The sequence below is a fragment of the Zootermopsis nevadensis genome, unplaced genomic scaffold (genome assembly GCF_977971745.1).
Source record: "Zootermopsis nevadensis isolate Lab colony 2312 unplaced genomic scaffold, Znev_1.0 Znev_ptg000061l, whole genome shotgun sequence".
NCBI classification, from domain to species: Eukaryota; Metazoa; Arthropoda; class Insecta; order Blattodea; family Termopsidae; genus Zootermopsis; species Zootermopsis nevadensis.
The window spans coordinates 2673236-2691082 of NW_028259192.1; the positions used below are offsets into that span (position 1 = coordinate 2673236).

General features: G+C 36.3%; 1 protein-coding gene across 2 annotated transcripts in view; it reads right to left on the reverse strand.

Annotated features, from left to right (window-relative positions):
- The window catches only part of LOC110835676 (uncharacterized), a 432687-nt gene that overhangs the window by 340557 nt on the left and 74283 nt on the right, over positions 1–17847 (reverse strand). Inside the window, exon 3 of one of the 2 annotated variants that reach the window (XR_002544973.2) lies at positions 12859–13118. The exons of the other annotated variant lie outside the window; for it this stretch is intronic. The gene's annotated coding sequence lies outside the window, so the exon portion shown is untranslated. Of the gene's footprint in view, positions 1–12858; positions 13119–17847 lie in introns of those variants that run through there. 2 annotated transcript variants of the gene reach the window in all.

Consider the following 17847-nt stretch of genomic DNA (forward strand, 5'->3'; position numbering starts at 1 on the left):
ACAAATCGTAAAATCCGTCAAGTTGTGTCCAGCAAACAAAGTAATCAGTTAAGTAGCTTATCATTCTATCACTTGGTCAACCAAGCGGAAAGCCAATCTGACAAATTGTCAGGTATTGAGTAATGTGGTCATGTACGTTAACATTTAAGCAAGCCAGTCCATTAGAAGAACAAGCAATCAAAGGTAATTAAGCCTATCGGTCTGCCGGTCAGTCAGATTGCCTGTCTAAAACCTAAATGAGTAAACAAATAATGGCAGCCAGTGAGTCATTCTGTCAGCCAGAAAATCTAGCCAGTAATTGTAGGAGTATATTTAGCCAGTGTTTCTGTCATCTAATGAGTCAGATATCAGACAGATATCTAGCCAGTAATTGTAGGAGTATATTTAGCCAGTGTTTCTGTCATCTAATGAGTCAGATATCAGACAGATATCTAGCCAGTAATTGTAGGAGTATATTTAGTCAGTGTTTCTGTCATCTAATGAGTCAGATATCAGACAGATATCTAGCCAGTAATTGTAGGAGTATATTTAGCCAGTGTTTCTGTCATCTAATGAGTCAGATATCAGACAGATATCTAGCCAGTAATTGTAGGAGTATATTTAGCCAGTGTTTCTGTCATCTAATGAGTCAGATATCAGACAGATATCTAGCCAGTAATTGTAGGAGTATATTTAGCCAGTGTTTCTGTCATCTAATGAGTCAGATATCAGACAGATATCTAGCCAGTAATTGTAGGAGTATATTTAGCCAGTGTTTCTGTCATCTAATGAGTCAGATATCTGACAGATATCTAGCCAGTAATTGTAGGAGTATATTTAGCCAGTGTTTCTGTCATCTAATGAGTCAGATATCAGACAGATATCTAGCCAGTAATTGTAGGAGTATATTTAGCCAGTGTTTCTGTCATATAATGAGTTAGATATCTGACAGATATCTAGCCAGTAATTGTAGGAGTATATTTAGCCAGTGTTTCTGTCATCTAATGAGTCAGATATCAGACAGATATCTAGCCAGTAATTGTAGGAGTATATTTAGCCAGTGTTTCTGTCATCTAATGAGTCAGATATCTGACAGATATCTAGCCAATAATTGTAGGAGTATATTTAGCCAGTGTTTCTGTCATCTAATGAGTCAGATATCAGACAGATATCTAGCCAGTAATTGTAGGAGTATATTTAGCCAGTGTTTCTGTCATATAATGAGTCAGATATCAGACAGATATCTAGCCAGTAATTGTAGGAGTATATTTAGCCAGTGTTTCTGTCATATAATGAGTCAGCTATCTGACAGATATCTAGCCAGTAATTGTAGGAGTATATTTAGCCAGTGTTTCTGTCATATAATGAGTCAGATATCAGACAGATATCTAGCAAGTAATTCCGTCAGCTCGACACCTAGACGGACGGTTGGCCACCAGGTGGTAGGTAATCATTAAACTGTGAAACAATAGCATATTCCCGTCCTGTAATAAATAACTCGGTAATATTATTTCACGTTTCATCTATCGCCCGTGGTAACTTTTAAATCAACCAATAGCATTTTGCTCGACTCCTCCCACTCAGCACGGTTCTAACACACAAGAGGCATGAGCTTAGCGTAGGATAACGTAAGGGTGAATGTACCATGATAGCGAAATGGAAAAAACGCTTTATATTCATTGAAATGAATGTCAGCCAGTACGAGGCACCACGATAATAGCAGTTAATAACCTGCAAGGGGCGCTACACAAATGTTTTATAGACAGTTTGCATTGGAAAAGGGGTTTATTTTTAGATGTTACACGCACATTTATCTTCGAGTTACTGAGAAATTCACACTCAAAACCCAGTATTACTCGTTTATTGTCTGAAGAACTAATAAACTAACCAGACAACTCACGTAATTTACTGAACTAACAGACCAACCAACGAGCATACTATGAAATGAAACAAACAAATCTTCAATCCACACAACCAGGCATCCATCTAATTAACTACATAACTATGGGGTAATACGCACAATAAACAATTAATTTGAATTGCAATATCCAGATAAAAAGTTTGTTTTATGGTAATTATAAAAAGGATGTTGATATAAATATTCTATAATAATATAGGCTCTTAAGAAAAGATATCATCGTGAATGTGTATTCGCCTTTCAACTTTGAACCAGTTATCCCAGTTTTACGAAACTGGGCATTAACATTTTGACACCAACCCCTCCCCCAGACTCGTACTTTTTAATATCCTCCAGTCGGCAGCGACAGAATAGCGGATTCGCGAACTTATGTGGTGGGTGCAACACTAGCGTCACTTAATATGGCGTCTGGCACTGTGTATGAAAACAAATCAACAAATAATTTTAAAATTTTGTTGATTTACACTTTTAGTAAATAAAATAAAACAGCAGTTATTATATAATTTTATCTCAACCTTTAATAGACGTTGTTTCCTATTATTCTGCGTTCAACTGTACCTCGCGGACATAATGATACAAATAATTACATCCAATTCACGTCTGCATAACGCAAATTAAAAAGATTACTTTTAATATTGTCAGATGTACGCCTATATCTCCCAAGTGGACATTTCACACTAGGTTTCATAACGAACATTTTGTGCTCATTTTTATTAGCATGCTACATTCCAATCAATTCTCATTCAACTTAACTTAATCATCACAAAATTAGGGTTACTAGACGAAGAAGCTTACATAAATCAAACAAATTATAATGTAACAGGCAGGTGTATAAAGGGCGCAAAGGACAAACTAGTTCTTGCCACACGATGTTGGAAGAAAATAATCACGACCAGTCGATATAAGTAAGACGGACCGACAGACACAACATAAAAATACAAATTCGTAAGTGACGCAGACATTTCGACTACGAAAACATGATCACTACGACAGCCAAGACATTGAATTCTTCAATATTACGTCAACTGCGTGTTTCGTAAACAATGAAAGAACTATACGAGTGCGCGATGATTTTCAGCTGTCTTCCAATTACTCGAAATCATAACAGTCATTTAAGAAGTTAACTTAAAAATAATGAAAAATATTGCTGAATTGATGGGATAAAATCTGAAGCCCATAGAATTCCCCAGGATCAAGATGCTCCCATAGAAATGTCGAATCTATGAGAAACGAACCCACGCCCAATCGCTCGCTCAGTGACACTCAGGCGGCCATGCTTTGTACTAAGTAAAACAAAAGACTATCTATCTTCCCGTTAAGAATGGGCGGACATCTTTTATTATTACAACCTAGGCGCGTTCGCAAAAGAGGTTTCGGAGGAGTCAACTTCTCGAAGATGAAGGAGAAAAAGAAGATTAAGATGAGGTGTAGTGGGACGAGAGGAGAAGAAATGGGCGTGTTAAACACTAAAGCTCTAATTTGTTTAATTTGATCCGCTGCCCAGATAAAAACTTAAAAGTGATATGTTTATGTGAGCAGAAGTTTTCCAAGACCCCCTCCCACTTAGTAACCACTTCTCCCAGCACCAACCATGTTCTTTCTACAGGGCTATAAACCACACTGCCTAATCCAAAGCTTTATTTATAAATGCTTAGAACATCTGCGTCTTCGATGTGTTAGAAATGTTAGCTAACGTTAGACAGAGCAATAGACAACCCGACACTGTCAGCAAATTTATGCGTCGATTCGGTTCAATATCCTTTAATCCCTTCATATTAAAACTTAAGTCTGCTTAACAAACCTACTTATAATACTACTTTCTTAGTACAGGTGTAGATTCTGTCACATTCTCCCCAATAAAATAAAACAGTTATAAAATTAAAGCTCACTTTCAGAACCAAGTGCTAAGGACAGAGTTTAAACCTAAGACGTAATAACCATGGGGCCTAATACGTTACGGAGAATAACTAACTAACTAGATGGCTTACCGAACCCAAAGGTTCATCACCGAATTAACCAAAGCCCTCCACCGGACCCTGTCCTGGGCCCACAACATCCAGTCTCCTTCAACTCCTATCTTCCATAGATCCCGCCTGACATTATCCTCCCATCTACGTCTAGGTCTCCCCAGTGGTCTCTTCCCCTCAGTCTTCCCAAATAGTGGACCCAACCAACCAGATGGCTTACCGAACCCGAAGGTTCATCACCGAATTAACCAAAGCCCTCCACCGGACCCTGTCCTGGGCCAACAAAATCCAGTCTCCTTCAACTCCTATCTTCCATAGATCCCGCCTGACATTATCCTCCCATCTACGTCTAGGTCTCCCCAGTGGTCTCTTCCCCTCAGGTTTCCCGGTGCACATCTCTTGTCCCATCCATGCGCGCTACATGCCCAGCCCATCTCATTCTTCTCGACTTAATCATCCTGACAATATTGGGGGAGCAGTACAGATTTTTAAGCTCGTCATTATGCAGTTTTCTCCACGCCCCATCGTCTTCCCTCTTAGGCCCAAATATCCTCCTCAACACCCGATTCTCAAACACCTGCAATCTGTGTTCCTCCCTCTGAGTGAGAGACCATGTTTCGCACCCATAAAAAACAACAAACAGAATTATTGTTTTGTATATTTTAATCTTCAGGTTCTTAGAAATCAGACGGGAAGACAAAATATTTTGAACTGAGAAGTAAAGTTACGGAGAAAATCTAACTAAATTATTCTTAATTTTAATAGATAAGATGCTTAAATCAATACGGCTGATTCGGGAAGGACACGTGGTTGAAACAATAAATATAATCAAAATTGTTTCTAGGAAACCTCAAGAAAACAGCCCACTTGGAAAAAGAAGATGGTAAGTCAATAATAAGACGGATTTATGACAGACATTTTTTAATAGGCCAAGGCCTGGATAAATTTTTTAAAGTTGTTTAGAATATTATCCTACAGGCAGTATTTTTATGACAGTGGTGGATATCCGGTTGCTATAACACCAGACAAATTTGTTGAACAACTGAAAACTGTCAACTATTTTCTTGTATATCACAAAACTACCTTGCACTTTGCTATCTCTGTACCCACAAATTTAAGTTTTGATTCCTATTAAAAAAGTTTGGACAAATATCCCGCGGTCCACACCATTTAACCTCTATTAGGCATATTGCGTTTTGAGAAGATATGAATATGTAAATATTGTTCACTGGATGATAACATTCAGATCCCAGGTTTAATTATCTTAATACATCAATATACATAATACTGGCCGTCATTCGGGATGCTGTAATCTCGTAGGAACTGGCCTTGTGTCATAGGATATTACTGCCTCATCGACAGGACTCGTCGCTCTGATAATGGAGGCAGTAAGCATTTCCGAAACGTCGGTAAAACTCATCAGAAGTCGGTCATCTTCCAACTCGCCGCCCTGAGAACCTAAAATCCTACTCGTCGATGTAATTTCAATAGGAATCAGACAAAGGTTCCTTCCTCCAATCACCATCAAGCTGCTAAGGAGTCGAACGTTGGTTCACGTTCAAATGTTCTCGAATTCTAAACGACCTTAGAGTTCATCCAACAGCGTCTATCTCTCTGAAATCTGTTATTTTCCTTCCAAAATATTCATTAATAGAGCTTTCGTCTTTAATTTGTTAAGGATGTCTTGGTTCTGGTTGTAATCTAAATCAACTTTATAAAAACAATGTACAAAGAAATTTTGTGGATGCCATGAAATATCGAACTATCGAACCACACTTAAAGTCGTGAAAATCTCAGAGTTTCTGCGCTTGCGCAGTTCGGAGAAACGCGAGATCATCGTCTATCATGCAGTGGTTGGGAACGGACCGCGGCAAACTGCAATGACCGTTCAACAATATGAGCTCACGATCCAATATGCCGGGACCGACACCTGCATCGGCTAGTAATTGAATCGTGCTGCCATCTCTTAGTAGGGGAGGTAACTTAACAAAAGCTCTTTTCATAAAAAAAATCCTAACCTATATAAATAACACAACGTCTAAATAAAGATAGGTTAGAAAATTAACTGCTTTACAATATTTTGTTTGGACATTATCCATTGCCTGCTGTTTATAATTTAAATATTACAAAAATTATAATCTTAAACAGATTAGCAGTACGTATTCCTTTTGGTGACTTTTTCTATGCTGATTGATGAAAACGAGTTTCATTTGAAGGGAACTGAGCTTGTCAACGAAGCGTGATGGATTTTACAATTTAATGTTCTAAACTTTAAATTTTTGAATAACGGACAATGGATAGGATCCCAGAAAAACCTTATAATGGCAAAGATACTGTAGTCTTAAAAGCAAAAATAAATTTAATATCATTGAACCTCTTATACAGAGTGTCCCGTAAGTCCGCGTTTAGGAGAACGGACAAATATAAAATCGGTAATGTTCTTGAAAATTATGTTTACAATCTAGAGCAGTGGTATTCAACATTTTTTGTTCGCGTACCCCCAGATATAATTTCTTTTCAAATTTGTACCCCAAAAGTTGTTGGTGTATAATTCAAGTTATACATAGTATATAATCTACATCTAAAATAAATTAAATAAATTACATTACTGATTATTCAGTGTTTATCATAAAAAAATATATTTTTTTAAATTTCACGTACCCCCTAAGATGTCTTCGCGTACCCCCAGATATAATTTCTCTTCAACTTTGTACCCCCAAATTTGTTGGTGTATAATTCAAGTTATACATAGTATATAATCCACATCTAAAATAAATTAAATAAATTACATTACTGATTATTCAGTGTTTATCATAAAATAATATATATTTTAAATTTCACGTACCCCCTAAGATGTCTTCGCGTACCCCACGTTGAATACCACTTATCTAGAGTGCTGGAATTTTTCAGACGCTACAGCTGTACACTGTTTACATTAAAATATTTTGCCCTGATGATGGAGGCACCAAGGACTTCTGAAACGTCGGTAAACTTCTACCAGACTATACGGCGTAACAACCCAGAAGACAAGCGATCTTCAGACTCACCACCGTGGAAACTTCAGTCAAATCCTACATAACTGAGTGTTCTCTTAGATGGCCTTAGTTAGACAGTAGCCACGTACGATTAGGTAGCAACATAAGAACAGCGCATATGGATCGCTTTATGCATTATACCTTAAAGACCCTATGATAAGTACCAGACACAAAGGACGGAAAATGTCAGGCAGACAAGAACGTTTTTGTATTATAGAAAACGACTTCCTCTCTTAATTAATGTTTACTTCAGCTATTTTGCCGATAAGTTATGAACTAATCAGGTCACGCTGATTACATCCGGTGGGCTATGACGAGAGGAAATGAGCACGGCCAAAAACTAAACAACTCAGTAAGTAATTAATAGAGATGGCCTTGAAATTATTCCATAAAAAGTACTTTCTCCTGTTTTAGAACAGGATAACGCAGTAATTTCTTGATTAAAATACTCACAATTTAATTAGATCATGGGACCTGTGTTTTATTTTAATACATAATTATTACGCCGTTAATAACGTAAACAAATAAGACACGTCCCCTTAATTTAGTATTACATTTTTTTTATTTAATTAAAATAAAGAAAAAGTGCGAACATTTACAGAATAACAATTTGTTTATTAAGAAACGCATATTCTGATAATAATTCGGTTCATTTGTTTATTGGTTGGTAACATCAAGAAAGCCAGTACAATGTCTGACAATGGTTAGCAAAAGTTTCTGTGAAGTTATCACAAATATAAATAATAATAATTATATCATTAAACTTTAAAGTGCGATAAGCATCCAAATTGTAATTGTTTAATTTTAACCGTCTAATCACAATAAAATATTTTATTAAATATTAAAATGTTATTACTACAATTAACATTTAATATTTAAAATATTTAAAATATATTAAAATATATTTAAAAAATTTAAAATATATTTAAAATATTTAAAATATATTAAAATATATTTTAAATATTTTAAATATTAAATGTTAATTGTAGTAATAATATTTTAATATTTAATAAAATATTTTATTGTGATTAGACGGTTAAAATTAAACAATTATAATCATCACAATATGACGCAACATTATCATCTCATCCAAATTGTAGTTAAAAATATGTCTCCATCAAAGTTATTGCAGGGATTTTCCAAAAGGACTAAATTAAACACAAAAACCCACATTCAGAGTTACTGACTGTTAACAAATGCTAAACACGCAGTTAGTGATCACTGCTTACTAGCAATCTGCAGGGTAGATTTTTGAAACTGTTTCAAAGCAAAGGTAATATTGTGCCTTAAACGCGGGGCAGAACATACAAGATAATATATACATATAAAAAACAATAACAAAAAAAAGGACCACGAAAAAGGATGACATTTTAAACAATACTAACTCCCAGAAGATAAGTTGTAGCTCTCTAATGCAGCGCTAGAGGGCAATGGTGGCGCGGTTCTAATTAACACGTCTAGAATAACCCATGGCGAAGATTGACTTTTGAAAGTTAATTAGTGGTACCGAGGTCGGAGAGGGCTATTGAAACAAATGCGCGGAACAACGATTTAAGAAGCAAATCCCGCATGGGGAACTTAATTGAAAAGTCGTTCCTTGTGCCACTCCAGAGCAAATCCGTTTCACGATAATTGATACAAAAGCTTCATCATTCAAATGCAGTTCGTAGGTAATTTACCGGCACTCTATCAACTTCAGAGGTTACTGACATCAGAGGATAACTACGTTCTGTGAACTTGAATGTACGGAATGGGGGAGGATAACCCGTAGAGATTTCCGAGGCACTAATGCAACATTCGCCTACCACTGTAAACCTCAGTTACTGAGCCTCCTAACTACCAACTTCTGAGGTGTAGCGTCGTGTAGTTTCGTTGAAATTTGTTGCCGTTTCGCAGGTCCTTACTACTTCCATCATCAGGGCGAATACTTATAGTCCCGACAATTTATGCTGCAAACAAACTTGACGAATCGAGCAATTTCTACGAGATTACACGTTGTAGCATCCAAGATGACACTGATCTCCTCTTATTTACTAGCCAGACGCATCAGTACAGTCAGGTGAATCAACAAATGGAAAAATTAAAGTAGATGACCCACAAACTACAAAGAAATATTTCTTCTCACTTACTAGAGTGTAACAAAATGCTGGCTGATATATAATGCAGTCTTCTAGAATTTAACGAAATAATAGTAAATAAAATATATTTGTATTTTATATTTTACTTATAAATTATTGTCCTGTATGGTGTTAAATACAGATAAAACGTATTTTATATTAATAAAAATCCATTACGTGCCATTTAATCAGAACATTGTCTCAGACATTTAATTATTGAATCCCCATATGCCATTCTTACTTCCAATACATGTCGAGCAAAACATTGTATTAATTACAGATAATACTTTTTTTTATATATTTAAGGCTATAATAGAGGCTGGGTGTTGGTATTTCTGACCACAGAAATAATAAAAGTGAGAAACACAGCAAGGCTTAAAGCTTTTACGTAGTTCCATTGTAAAATTTTCTGAACGCAAGTTAAAAAATTCCTGTGACAATAGCGCGTAGATTTGTAAGAAAACGGGACACCCCCCCCAAGTAATTCGCGATCCAAAAATAATTCTCAGCAACAACTGTGAATAATAAGTCAGTACAGAAGTACCGGCGGGTAAATCATTCATAGGTCGAACTATCATTAGGGAATATCAAATCTAAAACTTCTTGACGATGGTGAAGAGTCAATTGAATAAAAATTTTCTTGGATATTATCCATCGTCTAGTAAATATAAAACTTAAAACGACGTTTCGGAGATGGGACTCTATCTCCGTCTTCAGGTTCCTACACAGTTGGGCCCACTAGATAGAGCTAATCCCTATCTCCGGAGCTCTATCTAGTGGGCCCAACTGTGCAGGAACCTGAAGACGGAGATAGAGTCCCATCTCCGAAACGTCGTTTTAAGTTTTATATTTACTAGACGATGGCTAATATCCAAGGAAAAAGTCCGGAGATAGGGATTAGCTCTATATAGTGGGCCCAACTGTGTAGGAACCTGAAGACGGAGATAGAGTCCCATCTCCGAAACGTCGTTTTACGTTTTATATTTACTAGACGATGGATAATATCCAAGGAAATTTTTATTCGACGGAGATAGGGATTAGCTCTATCTAGTGGGCCCAACTTTGTAGGAACCTGAAGACGGAGATAGAGTCCCATCTCCGAAACGTCGTTTTACGTTTTATATTTACTAGACGATGGAAGGTCCGGAGATAGGGATAGGGATTAGCTCTATCTAGTGGGCCCAACTGTGTAGGAACCTGAAGACGGAGATAGAGTCCCATCTCCGAAACGTCGTTTTACGTTTTATATTTACTAGACGATGGATAATATCCAAGAAAATTTTTATTCAATTTTGATCATTAGGGAATCTTTTAACTAATTGTTTGTGTCTGTCCGTCTGTCATTGCAAATCGTCTGAAGTAACTCTGGAGTCGTTCAGCCACGACCAAATGGAAACAGCAGGCTATTTCCCAGAGAAAATGTGGCCGCAGCTTGAAGCTACTTATTCAACCATACGTATTCTTACTTCTTAACACAGAAAATGATCAGGCTAATTTGGAAAATCAATAACCTTTTGAAAATCAGTAATTCTGACGACAGTTCAGTTACTTCAAGATGATGTTCTTCGTAGGTGAAGAAGAAGGCAGAATGTTCTTTCGAATCGTTGGTATCTACCTACAAGTCAACACGGCGTTGGTCCCCAGATATCTTCAACGCCGTGAGAACCTCAGAGCTCATAAAGTTCAGATACCTAAATCCGGACTCTGAAAATCACTGGCCATTGATTTGTATTAGATTTATACGAGACGCTGTTCTAAAGGATATTTTAAATGTGAGTGAGTGTCCAAGCGTCGCAGATAATCTTCCGCTAAAGGAGCAATGTTCACTGAAATCTTCGGCTGTTTATTGAGGCAATATGCAGAAATCATTTGTGGCTTCGTTTTAAATTTATAACTTTATTTCCCTGTGAGAGGAATTTGCTTGAAATTTAGAAATAATACGAAAATTAATCTTCTATCCTTACAATTTAGAAAATAATCGCAAAATTATAAATTTATGGTTATATCATCTTATTTACCGTACTCCAGTTCGCATGTTTGCCTTCCTGGCCACAAATCACTGTCACTTCGGTGTACTGACCTGTATAATGCAGCCCGTGTTCCCTGAATGCAGATAAAAGATCGGAAATGCAGATTACCGTCGGTATATATCGTAAAAATATAGGTCTATTGCTTATAACATAATTCAAGCTGTTGGGATCGGAAGGAGGGGGGGGGGCTCAAGAACATGAATGTGGCTGAAACTGTACGTCGTAAAGATAATTAGCATAGATTATGTTAAACTTTATGGTGACAAGTTAATGTTTGTTATAACTACATACAAATTTTCAACATTTTAATATTTCTTACGTATTAAAACAATTTATTCCTAGAAGTTCTTCCCAGACAGGAAACTATTAAAATATTAAAAATACGGCCAGTATTAAGAGTAAGTCAAAACAAGAATTATAACTCTGAGACCTGATAACAGATGTCACGACGTTCACGTCGTGCGCATGCTCAATGAATTACGGTGATCATGTGATCATGTCGCGTAGTTGTTACTTCGGGTAAGGGAGATGTAATTATCGGTTACCTTCGCCAATATGTTTCGATTAATAATAGTTAAGTATTCGCCTTCGGCAATAGTTTCACATTAATTAGCAGAAAGCCGATCTTAAAAATGAACTTCTCTTCCCAATGCCTCTAAAAGGTGTGTTTCTCAGTTATAATAACACAGTAAATTCACAGATATCTTAAGCTACCAACTCCAAGAAACAAATTTTCTCCTGAGAAGCTGATAGTCACTCAGCTAATCAACAAATTCGGTGCGTATTATAGACCCTAAGTTTTATCATAATATCCACTATAGTCTGCCACTGAACTGCGTCCTAAGCCAGTTCAATCCATTTCATAGCTTTAAGCCCTGCTCATTCAGAACCAACTTAATATTATTATCCCACCCACGTAAAATGTCTTTGGTGTTTTAAATTCAAAAGGGGCACATGTCTAAGGGATATATTACAGCAGGTTACATCCAACACTGGACCGGTTACAATCATAGAAAGTATCTGATTTTCTAATTAATTAGTTTTTGTAAAGCATAACTTATTAATTGGTTTAGACGCAGGAATTTATGTGATTAAATTAACCTTTAGATCAGGCATGAACAAAATTTAAGTAACATCGGGCCTGATTAGTTTTCACATCAAGGCAGCGAGCAATGATATTTCCTATCAAGGAAGTTTTTATCTGTAGTTTAAAAATATTAAGCTGGTGACATGTTAGACAAAAATCAAAGCCATACGCGGGCATAATTCGGCCCGCAGGAGTGGGGTTATCCATGTAATATTAGATTATTAGACATATTTTAATTATTTTTTTTAAAATGTTTATATTTGTATTATGTTTGGAATTCATGTACTAGAATGCATTTTTACATTTTTGGTTTTACGTTCTGAAGCATATTAAGTATAACTTCTTTCAGGAAACATAGGCTACAATAATGTTCTTCGCGCGATGAAAACAAGTAGCGATTTAAATGCAGTGATAAGGGGAACGCATTTGAAACTACCAAAAATGTAATAACGGAAGAAATTACTCATCCAAGAATGAAAACAATATTTAATCAAGAAATTTTACTTTATTACGATATGAAATACAGATAGTAAAACAATAAATGCATACAAAATTTTAAAGAAAAAACTTTTGGAACAGACTACCTTGGAAAAGGAATATATGACATCAAAACATTTAAATAAATTTTGGAGAACGAATTCTGACTCAGGAAAGGTTCCAATGGCTAGATTTCATAACAACGAGTGTGGGCACACATACGCGTTCCACAAAAACAGAGAATTATCGTCAGTGGTACAAGAAATGACTCGTGCCTAATTAGATATCGATTTGTTATGGTAATCAGTCCGTCAATTATAAAAATGTTTCTTGCGTGTGAACTAGCAGAATGGACGTTTCTCTGAGAATACTTATTCCCTTCTTGCTTTGCAGGCAGATAGCCGTAGTAATTATTAAATAATCACAAGGAGATGTCGTAGAAGGATGCAATGGGTCGTTCATCATTCGCTTTGTAGCCGGCAGGAGGCAGTACCAGCAGTAACCGAAACTTCAAAAGAAAAATAAATGCACTCTAATAAAATGAAAGAAGGTCTTAAAAGACGAGGTTTCCTATTTCATACCACATTTGATAGCAAATACGCACGACAAAGAAATTCTTATATACAAGTGCATTTGAGAATTAGAGTAAATATTTTAGCCTTGTGTACAATTTAAATAGGCTATTTGATGATTATTTGCGTATCTGTATTTGAATTTAAGGGACAGACAGATAGACCCACATACTCTCTGGGGACATGGACACACTTCAACAACTTCCACGTCGCTTCAAACACCGACCAGCTCCCGTGATTACCTCACGGGTACTTAATAATGTCGAAGTGCGTCGTATAACTCATCTTCATTTTTCCCTACACGCACATGGATGGTAAGAACACTGGAAACAATTCTCGCAAAGAACTTTCAGTAGACTGCTGATTAAAATGTGACTTATTCAAAACACGACTATAATTTCCGGGCTACACAAAATCAGATTCGAGAATCACGCAGAGTTTTCTACTTTTCTATTTCTCATGTCAAAAATGGCTGTTACTTAAAAGTGCTATTTGATAATATTTAAACATACAATTCTTATCGCAAAGAAAATGTACATTCCGCCATCACAGAGATTAATTTATTAACGTTGTTTAAGAAAATAATCTCTGCTTACTTCGAGAACCATACAAACCGTACATATACGATATGTGGGCAGAATTTGTAGTTTATAATTATTAAAAGAAGTTGATGGAACTGTTTCACAACTTAAACCTCGCAAATAAAATGTTAGAATTTGTATCTCAATATAAAACCTTGCTCAACTTACATACGTCAGTATCTGGTTATCGTCTCCCGGTGTCAGACATGATACAACATATTACAACATGGTATGTTTTTCAGTATTTTGTATTTTATATATAATATATAGTATTTATTAATTTCCTATGTTAATTCCATACCAATAAATATGTATAAGAAATACATTTCTATAAGAGTTGTATAATAATAACTGGAAATTAATTCCACAGACAATAAACAACGAAACATTAACACCAAATCAATCATGAAGATGGATGGATTCACAAACGCATAAAATCAATAAATGCAACGCAGCTTAGTATATAATAGTTTATAAAATTAATAGAATTGATAACCTGAAGATGATGTCTTAGTACATCGAAACATGTCGTTTCTAAATATGAAGGTGCCAAAAATGTAATATCGTAATACGATAAAAAGAGCACCAAAACATAACATAACGTATTTTATATATTTTTATATTTATATTATGAATGTTATAATATTTTAACAACTCATTTTAATAAGTTTGTGTATAGACGGCCAAAATAAATATGTATATTAAAATGTTAGAATTTTTCACAGTGTTATGCGATGCCTTAAAATCTGACACTTTCTAATGTTTTCATTCAACGAGGCGCGTCCCAAAAGTAAGTTTCCCTGGGGCCGTTTACAGAAACAAAACACAATTTCATGGAAATATTTATTGCGACAGATACAGCAAGTGTCCAGCTATTTTTCAACATATTCGCCACCGGAATTGAGACATTTGTCATACCGTGGGACCAACTTTTGAATACCTGTGTCGTAGAAGTCTGCCGCCTGGGATTGGAACCACTGTGTGACAACCATCTCCGCCTCTCTGTCATTCTCAAAACGCTGACGCTGACCGGACAGGAATTTCTTGAGGTGTAGGAAAATATGGAAATCACTGGGAGCGAGGTCCGGGCTGTAGGGTGGATAATTAAACACCTCCCAGCTGAACTCCTGCAGGAGACTTGCTGTCCGTCGAGCCGTGTGCGGCCTAGCGTTATCACTGACCGCACTTCACAGTCGGCGGGAGCTGGAATAAGAACCTCCATCTTCAACAGCTGCAACGATGCTACTGTGAGAACGTGGGAAGTACCGTTAGTGCATGCGCCATGCTACGTCATTGCTCTATCACGTACGCATAGTCGCTTCGCGCAATATAAGGTTTGCTAGCTGTGGGACAAGTGGGAAACTTACTTTTGGGACGCGCCTCGTACATCCAACAGCAAAGAGTAATTTCTTCAGAGTCCTGCGACCACCTGAACAGAAACCCTGGTGCCTTCCACGATTTCTTATCATATCTTTTATGTCGTTGTTCCAGTAACTTATCACACATATAGAATACGAAGACTAGAAGTGGTGGTGGGGAAAAATAAGACGAACACATCCCGTAATGAAGATGTTTATATGCATTGCTTAACACGCTGCAGACCAAAGGCTTCGTTTTTATGAGCCGAGGGAGACGCAGGAGGGGGGGGGGAGAGGATACAAGACACCCAGGAGGCCGTGGGGAGTGGAAAATCTTATTTAACAAATTCGACGATAGTTTTTACAGTTAGTTTCGCAAAAAAAAAAACTTGGATCCGTTTTGTAAGAAAAGATTAAGGGTGGAGGGGAGATGAAAAAGGAAGAATTCGTACAAAAATGATCGACATTGCTCTTCATTAAAATGTATAATAAAATACAGGTCAATATACAAAACTATATTTGGGTGTTAAAATTTAAAATTAAAATGTTAAAATTTTAAATTTTAAATTAGCGCTATTCATCACTATAAGGATGTTACATTTGCGCGCAAACAATTCAGTTGATAAAGCGATATCCAAACGAAATTACAAGCGAACTCCAGTAGCCTTTCTATTGTTCTAATTAACTCCGTTCCATCAATATAACCAACATGGCGGCCGATCTAACACATAATTAACTTCTATCGAGGAATTCTGTTTGTGAAACAATAATATTTAAGCCTCGTGATACGTACGTATAATCACATTTAGGTGTGGTAATATAATGAACCATTAGGCATAGGAATGTAAGATTTCGTAAGAAAACTCGAAATAAACCTGAGAATTATTTATGAAATTTAAATTACTTAACCATTTGTAAGTTTTGTAGTTCTCACAGCGGTGAAGATATTTTTCTTTGGGGGGGGGGGGGGCAAACTGAAACGTTGGCATCTACCGACGAGTCTACACGGCGCCACAACCAAGAAGAACAATATTAACTTGTGTGAATGCTTGTTCACGTGTGTGTGTGTCTCATATTTAAATATAACTTACGCCTTCTTGATTTTTTCCAGTGGTAACCGCACCTTATTTTTTAATCCGGCAGCCAATTTCTCTGTCTACCCATCCACCCATCTTGTCGTGATCGTGTGGAACTAATCCCCTCTATTGAACTTACACCAAACACTTATGACTGACACAAAGTTGTGTCCTCAATTAGAAATGCACATTATATTCGTATGACTTCAGGTTTTCAATGTAACGAAAGCAGTTAGGTGACTTGAATGCGTGAAAACTCGTCTATTTGCTTTACATTGAAAATGTTAAATTCTATTGTAACTTGTGCTCAGTGCAGCTGCTTCGCATAAAGCATAACTCACTGAAAGTAGCGACTATAATATTGTGAAGACGAAAATAGTAATGTGATAAACTGAGTATAATTTGATAGGATTTGAGGTTTTTACGGTAGTGAGTACGAAGACTCCTGTCTTCTGCGTTGTAGTCCCTTTAAGATCAATTTTAATATTATCTTTTTGTATCTTATATGTGTCATGTTTGTGTTTGATTAAATATATTTATTTTGTACAGTCTATACACAAACTTTTGAAGTTTATTGGTGTTGTAAAACAGAACTATGGATCATTATAATATATTGCATCAAATATCTAATAGTTTTTAAAATATTTTAAATTGATAAAAACCTGAAGACGACGGTATTACCCGTCGAAACATGTCGTTTTAATAAAAACGCTAAAAAAATATAATGTAAAATCGTATTTACGATTAAGAGCGCTAATATAATATTTTACACAACAAAATGTTTTAATATTATATAATTTTTACAACACCAATAAACTTCAAACGTTTGTGTATAGACTGTACAAAATAAATATATTTAATATTATCCTCCCAAATACGACTAGGTCGTCTAGGAGGTCGTAATTTCCGAACGAGAATTTGAATGATATTTATTATTATTCGTTGAAATTCGTGCTACATGCTCATGCTTTATCCTTCTTCATCTTAGCATAATACCCATCTCAACCGGAGATGAATACAACACTCCTATACAATTACTTTAATTGTACTGAATCTGGATACGTAGACTCGTCGTGAACATTTCGCCTGTAGCAAAGAAAATTCAACGCACAGCCCAGGGATCGAGTCTCGTACATAAGGCTCATAATTCAGTAGCTCAGTGTAAATTTAGTTCCCCAGGAAACACGAAGTTCCACAACTGTAATTATATAATCCCTCCATCTGACGTCCTAATCCAGGACATCCGAGGTCATACCTTCGCTCCTGAATCCACTAAGTTCCGATTTAAAATTACCTTTAACCCTGATCTCCCAAGAAATCTTGGTTTACTTTCACGAGATTTCCCAACAAAAATATCGAATGTATAAACATCTCAACTTTCGAGACTTTATGTTAGATTCCATCTCGTAATTAAGTTCCGCTGTCAGTCTCTCACAAACTGAAATATATTTATCTCATACCTACAGCTCGAGGCATTCAGTATGTGAAACCATTAACAGATGTTCTTCAAGCAAAGAACGCCTTATGAGATCGTACATGTCCACCTGTATGTCTGTCTGTCTGCCCTCTAGGAGCTAAGCGACCCCAGGTTATTCCAAAGGGGCGTAGCGAACCCAAGGTTTTGCTTTCCGAGAGTCTTCCGGAAGGGTT